The sequence below is a fragment of the Sinocyclocheilus anshuiensis genome, unplaced genomic scaffold (assembly GCF_001515605.1).
Source record: "Sinocyclocheilus anshuiensis isolate Anshui unplaced genomic scaffold, SAMN03320099.WGS_v1.1 scaffold257, whole genome shotgun sequence".
Classification (NCBI taxonomy): domain Eukaryota; kingdom Metazoa; phylum Chordata; class Actinopteri; order Cypriniformes; family Cyprinidae; genus Sinocyclocheilus; species Sinocyclocheilus anshuiensis.
The window spans coordinates 285654-296505 of NW_015539889.1; the positions used below are offsets into that span (position 1 = coordinate 285654).

At 36.9% G+C, this 10852-nt stretch overlaps 1 protein-coding gene across 2 annotated transcripts in view; it reads left to right on the top strand.

Annotated features, from left to right (window-relative positions):
• Positions 1–10852, top strand: part of LOC107685626 (immunoglobulin superfamily member 21-like) — a 268079-nt gene that overhangs the window by 198898 nt on the left and 58329 nt on the right. The gene's annotated exons all lie outside the window — the stretch shown is intronic.

Genomic DNA, 10852 nt, shown 5'->3' on the forward strand with positions numbered 1-10852 from the left:
TTCATGGGAATCTTCAGCCAGAAGATCATGGATTTTTGTGCTAAATGTTTGATTTAATCAGCCATTTACTTCTTTGTTTTTTAGTCTGGAGCCTTGTTAAAGGAAGCAGTTTGTTATCGTTCAGGCTCAAAATGATAAAACTAGGTTAACTTTCTCTTCTTTATTTACCTGACTGCTGACTGCTTTGCCCCAGACCAAACCTTAAATTTAATGCAAGTTGAAGTAATAAGTATCCCTTTAAACAGGGTTTTTTCTTCTGTAGATCCTCAATAGAAGAACTCTTCTTTTCTCTTTGAAAGCTGTGTTTAGCGAGTCAGGATCTTATAAGTGACTTTAAAATTATGTTGCAAACCCACATTCAAATTTGCGAATTACATTTTTATTATTACAGTTATTTGGTAGCAGTGTATGAAGAAAAGAAAACTCAGCAAGGTGACATTAGGAGGTGAACAAGGGTTCAAGTGTTCAGAGCAAACATTGTTTGGAGCATGTGACCTTCAGCAAGTTGAGAGATAATCATGAAAGCTGCTTAATAATCTTGGAAGTTCTGTCTTCAAATACTGAGAAAACTTTAAAAGAAAATTTGCCTTGACAAATCACCTTGGATATGTACAGTATATCTGAGCCAGTGAGCACGTGCGGGCACCTGAATATTTGATTTTCTCCTGGTCTTTTGATTATTAATTTGATTATTAAAATATAAAATGTAGTCTTTTCATCCTTTTTACTGGGCCAGATGGCATATAATTCACCTATTTGTGTTTTCAGTTAGCCATCAGTTGCCAAGCTACAGCTTATCCTACTAACTAGCTTATAAGACTAACTTGTTAATTTTGTTAGCACATTAGCACGTTTCTTGAAGTGAAGTTCTTTTTTTCTTTATCAGGTTTCTTTTTTCATTATTATGTTTTTGTATGTGTATTTTTTGTGTTTTATATTTTGAATATTAACATTTCTAATTTTAAGCATTTATTTTCTTTTTTGACAGGTTTACTTCGTTTAGCGAAAATTATTTTTAAAAGTTAGTTTTAGTTAACTTTCTTCTAATGTACGTGACTGTGTCAAAAACCTTGGGGTTGTTTTTCATCCCACATTGTGCTTTGATAAACAGATTAGCTCAATAGTTGAGATCTATTACTAGACTCAAGAAGATGCTTTCTAACAAAAGGTTGGACTACTGTAATTCGCTCTCTCAGGGTTTGCCTAAATCAGCATTAGATCACTTGCAGATAGTACAAAATGCGGCAGCCAGATTATTGACAGCCACGTGAGCACATTACGTACACCTGTGCTAGCCTCTCTCTCCGTTTAAGTTCCGTGTTGTTTCTAAATTTGTTGTTTTTTAAAGCTTTGCATGAACTTGTACCTCTGTACATTTGTGATCTTCTCACTCCGCATACTGCTTGAAGACCCCTTTGAACATTTTAAAGCCAAAGGTTCTCATTTTAAAGCTAAAGTTTCTCATTTTAAAGCTAAAGGTGGCTGCTCCTAGGCTCTGGAATAGTCTTCCTCTCTATTAGATCTGCACCTTCTATTTCTATGTTCAAATCCTCTTTGAAGACCTATTTTATTAGCGTTTTAATTCTTTCTGTGGGTGTATTTTTTTTTTCATTTGTCCATCTAGTTGTGTTTTGTATGTTGTCTAGTCTTTTATTTTGTTTTAATTCTGCTTAATATTTCCTGTACTGCACTTTGATCTCAACATATGTTGTTTTTAAATGTGCTCTATAAATCAATAAACTAAACTAATAATCTAATCTTAACAACAACACTGTCCAGAAATTACCTACGTTTTTCTGTGAAACACAAAAGAAGAATATCTGCATTTTTTTTGTCCATATAATAAAAGTATGTTGTTTTGGACCCCAGTGTCTTTCATTGTATGGACAAAAACAGTTAAAATATTCATCAAAAATCTGTTCCACAGAAAAAAAAGAAAAGCATATAGGAAAGTCATACATGGTCATCAATCACCCATGTTGTCATTTACAAAATCAAAAAAATAAAAAAAAATTATTTCGTTACCTAACGTTTCTGTCTGTAACTTTGTTGACACAATCAACATTGCTTCCCTTTCTATTGTGTTATGTTGTTTTTGGGTGAACTCACTTCTGCTCCACATAAACCCTCTTCTCCCCTCTCTCCTTTTGTGGTTAGACGTTTTCACCTTGCAGCAGCTCCCTTTGTACACCCCCATCTCCCAGCAGGCCATCATCACAGGCTGGGCTTCTCTCCTCACGTTGGCCTCTCCTGATGGAGGAAGAACATCACCTCCCAAGAGAGTTGCTGATTGAAGCAGATGATGAGCTGGAGAAATCCTATTCCCCCCTCTCCTACTGTGGTGACGCAAGTTATTGAAAATACAACTTGTTCAAAGCTCTCTGCCACTTTTCAACCTTCAAGACATATGCAGGCATTTATAATGCATAACATATGGCGAGCAAGTCAATCCTTGATTTTGGCTATGTGTGTTGGAAATGTATTGTATGCATGAGTGCTTTAGCTTAGCTTTTTTGTTTCCCTTGAGTCTGCTCATATTCATGAACGCATAATGTGAAACACAAAACATCAGACCCTGCCTAATCGCTGCCAAGTCTCGTACCCAAAAGTTCCCACCGCAACACATCACAGCTCGACAAAGTCCGGATTGTGTCCCTCAAAGGGAGCGCATCACTTTGGCGAATGTTACATGTCATATGCCGACCTTCTGTGACCACCGCTTGAAATTAATATGTGAGGCAGACAGATTTTTGGAGTCGGTCCCAATGCATCTTTCACAGGGGCAGCTGTTGCCTGGCGGTGACACGCACAAACATTCGCAAACACATGCTGATATGGGTTCAAGGACTCATAGATGCCGCCCATAGGCATGTAGCTAATGGATTTGTTTTCACTCTGCCAGCTTACCCAAAATTTGAATACAAATTAAAGAAGAGGAGCTGGAATTCACACTGGATTTGGCATACCTCCTCCCACAACTCCGTCAGGTTTGCTCCTGAACAACTCTCTCCCACCAGGCTGCTGTTTTTCAATTGACTAAATGGAAAAGCCATGTACCGTCTGGATGCTGAGGCCGTGGCTGGCAGAGTGTGTGGAGACACATTTGTAATGAGCCTCCTTAAGAACACATTATATATCCACTTGTGGGTGTGGGTGTGTGTGTGTGTGTGTGTGTGTGTGTGTGTGTTGTTTTTTTAAGCTTCACCTGTTGAAGTATAATTTTATGTTGCTCCATCTCGGACTCTCAATTTATGGAACAGTCAGAAAATGTGATATGTTATATACCAGGCTTTCGGTAAAACAAATTAAAACATGCCACATGTACATGTGTTTCATTCCAATTCTGACTAGATGTGAATTGTACGTGGTCCAGCTTTAATTAAGCAAATACAGAACAATTTATTTGACATTCAGAAGTGCAACAGGCTTCATTGTATTAAATGTCTAGCATTATAAAGTGGTTATGTCATCTAAGCTGACATTTAAAGGTGCAATTCACTCAAAATGACAATTCTTAAAAGACACATCTACTCAGTCTGAATTATCCATTTTACTTTCCACAATATACGTAATAATTTTTATATTATAACTACGTATTATAACTTTTTATTATTTTTTTTTTCTGCTGTAAGAAAAGACAAGTAAAAAATTCTAATTTTGTAACTGGATGCATCCATTTTTTTCAGTTACCATTTTTAAAAGGCTCTATTTTGTGGAAAGTACTCTCTTTCATTCACTAAAAATTTACCTTGCACTCCCACGGTGTTATTTCTAAAAATGTAACACAGCACATTGCTCACAAACAATATAAATTATATTAAATTAAATTATACACCCACAGAGCTGTCAAAAATCAACTGCAATCTAACTGCATATTAAAGATGTTTGTTGGACCCCATTGACTTTCATTGTATGGACAAAACAGTTCTTCTATTGTGTTCCACAGAAGAAAGATACTCATACAGGTTTGTAACAACATTAGGGTGAGTTTTTGATCTTTAGTTAACAGGAAAGTTTATTGGATAGGGGGCAATCTGCTAAAACTGACTGAAGACTTCATTTTGTTCTGTTGAAAGTGACTTTGCCTGAAAGCTCCGAGTCACTTCATCTAACCTGTTGTGACTTAGCGATTGTAAAATGGAAATGAGGTCTCCACCTGAGTTACAATTATAGCAGGCCTATTTCTGTTGAAACATGGGAGGTTATCTCTGGACAGTTTCTGTGGTCTGCTCAACTGAAAAGACAAAGCACAGTGTCTGTTTAGCTCTGTCTGTGATTAATGCTCTGGAATCTGTGTCCTTATGGCGGAATTTGGATATGCATCTATACAGCCTGGTGTTATTTTAAGTCTCTGTGGAGGCTGATGGTGTTGTAAAAAGGTAGATGCTGATACATTATACCCCTTTTTTCCTCTCTCTGGCAGGACTCAGGAAGTGCTTCATGAATTATTGTTGCCAAACCTCTATTCATGACAGGTAATTACTCAGCAGAAATATGGCTACCTTAACACCATCTGCACTTTGTCAGAATCGCTCACTTCATATGTATGCCACATTAATCGATGGATAGTTTATAACGTGGTCAAAGAGGATAGACAGTGATAATGTAATTCAGTTTGCACAAATAGTTTATGCAATGAAGCTTTTTATCATTAGCATGACCTTTTAACCATGTGCTTGACTCCCATTTGTTATTTTGCTCTGCTGAGCCTGAGGACAAACTTGGATAGCGGCCACAGCTACATTTGGCTGTAAACAAATAAACAAATGGCATAATGTGCACATCATCACCCTTTTAAATCATCTAAATGATACTTGGCACCTGCCAGAGTACGTCCTTTTAGTGGCGGGAGAAGATGCAAACGAGTCGTGTCAGGAATAGCATGGAGCAATTAGAGTGTCAGCATGTTTTATGATGTTTGGCGACAGAGACGTTTCGGTCTCTGTCAAAGCTTGTGTATAGAGTTATAAACACATGTACGATATCCGCATATGTGAATGGAATTATCTAGGACAACAATGGAAGTATCTCCGTCAGCTTATAACCTGATAAATACGAAACGCTGTTCTGCTGTCACGAGTCTAGGTACGGAGCGATCTCATTTAAACCCGCTGTAGGACGAAATGTTAATGGCAGTAAACAGTTTGAGTGACAGCATTAAATAATCCTGAAGTGAGGCCTTCCAGCTAGAAGAGCTGTCGGCAAAAAAGAAAAAAGTCGCTTATGTCTGAATAATTTACTGCTAGAGATGCATAGCAGTCTGTCCTTGATTTTGTTTTTGTGCTTGAATCAAGCACAAACAATATTAGAGGATATGATCGCTGATGAATTGCATGCACTGTTAATTAAAAAGAAAGTTCATCCAAATAAATTGAAAATAAATTCTGTGATCATTTACTCACTTTTTCTTCTGTGGATGAATGAAGATAGTTTGAGAAATGTTTCAGCTGCACAATAAAAAAAACAAAACAAAAAAAACACTGAGACCAAATGTCCCTACAAGGATAGAAATACCAGTCATTTTTGACCTTTTGGTCTTCATGAGGTAAACTATGGAAGTCCGTTTTCGCCACTAAATAAAAAATAAAACAAGGTAATAGCGACTTTTTAATCTCACAATTCTGACTTTTTTCTCAGAATTGTGTGATATAAACTTGCAATTGCGAGTTATAAAGTCAGAATTGCGTGATATAAACTCAAAATTGAGAGATATAAACTCACAATTCTGACTTTTTTCTCAGAATTGTGTGATATAAACTTGCAATTGCGAGTTATAAAGTCAGAATTGCGTGATATAAACTCAAAATTGAGAGATATAAACTCGCAATTCTGACTTTTTTTCTCGGAATTGCCAGTTTATATAATTTCTGACTTTATAACTCACAATTCTGAGAAAAAAAAGTCATAATTGCGAGATATGAATTGTGAGGAAAAAATAAAGTCAGAATTGTGAGAAAAAAACTCAGAATTGCGACCAACTTTATTTATGACTTTATTTCTCAGAATTGTGAGTTATAAAGTCAGAAATGTGAGATATAAACTGCGAGTCGCAATTCGATATAAGTCTATATAAGTCGATATAAAAGGTCGCAATTACCTTGTTTTATTTTTTTATTCAGTGGCGGAAACGGGCTTCCATAGAAAACAGCTTTTAAATCATACTAAATGAAGATTTTCTTGAAAATCTAACAATGCAGAAAGATCTGTGTGAGGTGTAGGTTTAGGGATAGTTTGTGTAAGGGGATAGAAAAGACAGTTTGTACAGTATAAAAATAATTACGCCTATAGAATGTCCCCATAAAATATGTAAACCAGTGTGTGTGTGTGTGTGTGTGTGTATGTGTGTGTGTGTGTCTTCCACAGAAGAAACTCATACAGGTTTGGTTCTATCAAAACTTTCTTTGTTCAAACATCCTGACCCATCCAACACAGCCAATGGCATGAGTTTGTGGCAGGACTATTTGTATTTATGTAATTCTAGTGGTGGTTTTGCATTTTTTGCTTTAATAAGTAGTCATTTAACATGTTTCTTACTCTGGGGTCCGCCTCTAATAGCCACGGGGAATGCAGAAAATTCATGAGTAGTGCACAGTAAGATTATGAACAGTCTTGGCTTGAAGTATTTTACCATTAATTTTGTCTATTGGCATTCCAAAAAGCATTCCTATATAGCTCAAACAGTAGTGTTTTTAAAATAAATTTATTCAGCAAGGACGCATCACACTGAGTAAAAGTGACAGTAAAGACATCAATAAAGTTACACAAGAATTACATTTCAAATAAATGCTGTTCTTTTGAACTTTCTGTTCATTAAAGAACCCAGAAAACGTAATATATAATTTTTAAATATGTACAAATATACATAAAATTAGAAAGCAGGACTGTAAAGTTGTTTCAGAGTGTAGGGAGACTGATTTGATTGTCATTTGTAGTGCTTTATAGGAGTGATTTCTGTGGTAACCGTGACTTCTAAATATTTTGGGTCGAGGGGTCCTTGATTAAAAATTTTGAGAAAATGTAATTTAATACAGTTGATTTGACTGAGACAGTCATCAAAACAGTTATGAAGTAAATGTAAACTTGTAGATCTTGTTATTGGTTGGCCTGGTTTTAAACCTGGAACCTATTTACAAGAGCAGGTCTGTTTTGAACCTTCACAGCCTGTTGAGCTTGTGTGTTCGTTTGAGTTTCCCTTGTTGTCTCTTAATATATGGAAATAAGTTTGAATTATTCTTTTAATGTTCTATGCAAATGAGACATCACTGGAAGCACGTTGACCTGCTGATGAATAGCTTCTTGCCATTTAATGAGTTACAAATAACTACACATAGTAAATGTCAGCGTTTCAGCGTCTACCCACCGAGGCACAGTCTGGACTGTCTAATTATGGCTCATGTGAGCATGTGTTGGCTGGACACTAAAGAAACTTGGGCTGCAGATATTTACAGTCTCAGGAGCCTGAAGTGGTCTTGAGATGCAGGGCCGTATGTTTTATAATATCTGGAGAGGAATACTTGTGCATGTCCGGTCAGCCTGTGAAGTGTATTTGCTTCCATTGTACATTTTGAATGACAAAATGAATCTCCTCCAGTTGCACCCCACAGTGATGTCATTGTGGCAGCAGGACTGTCTTAAAGGGACAGTTTACCCAATAATTGAACTCGGGCCTTACTCACACATATTGACTTTTACGTTTATTGTTTGTTTTTTTTTCTGTGAAACCCAAACAGAAATTTTGAAGAATATCCTGGCCTCTCTTTTTTAACTATGAAAGTAAATGAGGGAAAAGGTTATACAAGAACAAAAAGGTTATAGAAAACATAATTAACCCTATAAAGCAGGGATCCTCAAATCTGGGCCACGAGATCCACTTTCCTGCAGAGTTTAGCTTTAACCCTAATCAAACACACCTGAGCATGCTAATCAATGTCTTCAGGATCATTAGAAAATCACAGGTAGGTAAGTTTGATCAGGGTTGGAACTAAACTCTGCAGCGCATTGGCCCTCCAGGGCAAGATTTGAGGAACCCTGCTATAAAGCCTACTGTATCATATTTGATACTCAAATTTCTAAGGCCTTTATATTGTTTGTAATTTTTCATTATGAACATCTACTGGACTGAAGCAACTTAGGTTTACTTGATTATCCATACTTTTTTTTTTTTTTAGAAAAACCATGTCAAAATGTGATCAAAAATGATACATCAAGCTTTTGAGGAAGGTTTATTTGTACATCTCTCAATCATCACTGTATTGCATTGCATTTCAGGCAATTAATAATTAAATGCATTATATGCAAGTTTTTCTCCTCAAGTATGATCTCCGTATCCTCCTACATCAAAAAAAAAAAACTATTATTTAATATTTCAGGCTTTACAGGGTTAAAGTTGTCCATATGACTTAATTGCTGTTAAAGGGATAGTTCACCCAAAAATTAAAATTTGATGTTTATCTGCTTACCCCCAGGGCATCCACGATATAGGTGACTTTGTTTCTTCAGTATAACACAAACTGAGATTTTTAACTCAAACCGTTGCAGTCTGTCAGTCCTATAATGTAAGTGGATGGGAATCGACACAAAACGCTCGGTCTGTGCAAGAAACTGAACAGTATTTATATAGTTTTTTACCTCTGAATTTCACCGCAATGTCTGAACTGTCCTGAGCTCCTTCGCATCGTCTTCTTCAGCCTGAACGTGAGGCGTCTTCTTCTTCTTCTTGCTTTACGGCGGATCGCAGACTTATAAGTGCATTACTGCCACCTATCTCTCAAATGGACCATTGACAGTCTATCTACAATCTCAATTGGGAGTGTCAATGGTCCATTTGAGAGATAGGTGGCTGTAATGCACTTATAAGTCTGCGATCCGCCATAAAGCAAGATCTTGGATGCCCTGGGGGTAAGCAGATAAACGTAAAATTTTCATTTTTGGGTGAACTATCCCTTTAAGTCGTCTGAAACCATACAGTAGCTTTCAGCCTTAAAGGACTCATGAACTAAGAAATCAAAATTCCATTGATCTTTTGACATGTAAGAGGTCATTATACCATAAAAACATCCTGTAAGTTTCTAAACTCAAAACTTTCTTGTTAGTCTAAAAACAGCTTATATTGAAGCCAGTCTGCCAAAACGTCAGATTGTGGAATGTGTCACTTTATGACGTAATAGTGTGGCTAAACACCGCCTCCGCAGAAAAAGATCAACGCCTGCTCTACATCACTGCCTGTTTAGCCCCGCCCACCAATTCAAGCATGTAGTGTAAATAACGAGAGGCAAACGCAGGTCTGCACAGAAATCAAACAATAAAGATGGCTCCGAAGACAACAAAACGCTGTGGAAAAACACGGTCTTTGCATCGCCTTCCTTCTGATCCCAACATTAGGAAAGAGTGATCAGTGGATGAACCTTATTTTTAATGAAGTTCAGACCTTGGTCATTTTTTCACTTCATTTTACCGCAGATTCATTTACAAACAAGGCACAATTCGACACAGGATTTTCAGAAAGATTGAAACTAAAAGATGATGCTGTGCTGACTACATTGGATCCGACAGTAATGCGAGTAACTTTTTATTATGTGGTCACTGTTGCTTTGTCTGCTATTACAGATTGTTTGATATGTACTGAGTATTTATGTGTTTTTAACCTAAATCACAGCAGTGTCCATCTATGTAGGATATAGGCTGTCAAACAGACAAAACTATTAGCCAATCATAGAAGTGGGCATTTACCTGTACTTCCTAGTCTACAATCTGCCACGCCTATTCAAACAGAACATTCCGATGAGGGGGTCAAAACAGGACAGAAAATAGCATATTACTTCTTTTATGTTATGAAGTAATACGCTATTATGTTTCTCTAGGTAAAAATCTTGATAACATTATAAGTGGACCTCAGAGAACAGTACAAAATAATAAAAAAGGCTGTTCATGACCCCGTTAAGAATAGACTGAAATTTAAGTTTCAAATGAGCTGTTCTTTTAAATCTGAAACTGAAATCAATCTATGAATGGCCTATTTATAGATATCTTTGCATATTGCAATATTCTGTAATAGGAGACAGCATTTTAACAAGGGTAATTATTAGCTCATTCCTTTTGAAATGTATAGATGGCTGTAGCATTGCTGAGTAATGAAAGACAGCATTAGGGAAAAACTGACTCATGTCCAGAGGCAACCTCTCAGATTCAATTTAGCCTATTTCGTAATCCACTTCTTTCAGAATATCCCATATTCTTTATATATATATTTTTTTTCTCTCCGTTCTATGGAGCGGTCAAACAGATGTTGACAGACTCATGAGCTTTGGACTAAGACATTTTTAATACAATCCTTATGACTGTGCCCAAATAGCTTGAGATGCGTAGGGAAATGAAACCTGTGAAGCTCTATGCTGATATATATATATACATAGTGTGGAGGTTCAAGTGGATGTAAACATTTGTTTTTTATATTGCTTCAGTGTTGTTTACAAGCTTGGTAAACAACAATATCTCCTCGCGAATTCTTTGTATATACTAAAATTGCATTTCATAATAATCTGCAATGCTTAGTATCTCGGATCAAAATTGAAAGAACATCCAGAGCTGGCACAGAACGTTTCAGGTTACTTATGTAACCATGGTTCCCTGAGTAGGGAACGAGACACTGCGTCCTCTAGGGGTCGCTATGGGGGAACGCCTCGTCGTGACCCGTGTCTGAAGCATACATTGAAAAAACACCAACTCGTTTGGCCGGCGACAGCCATGACGTCACTACCGGTGCGACTATAGTATAAATAGGCGCCGGGAGCACACATCATTCACTTCTTCGTCTGAAGCTTGCGTCCGCAGCATGGCAAGAAACCTAGAGGAC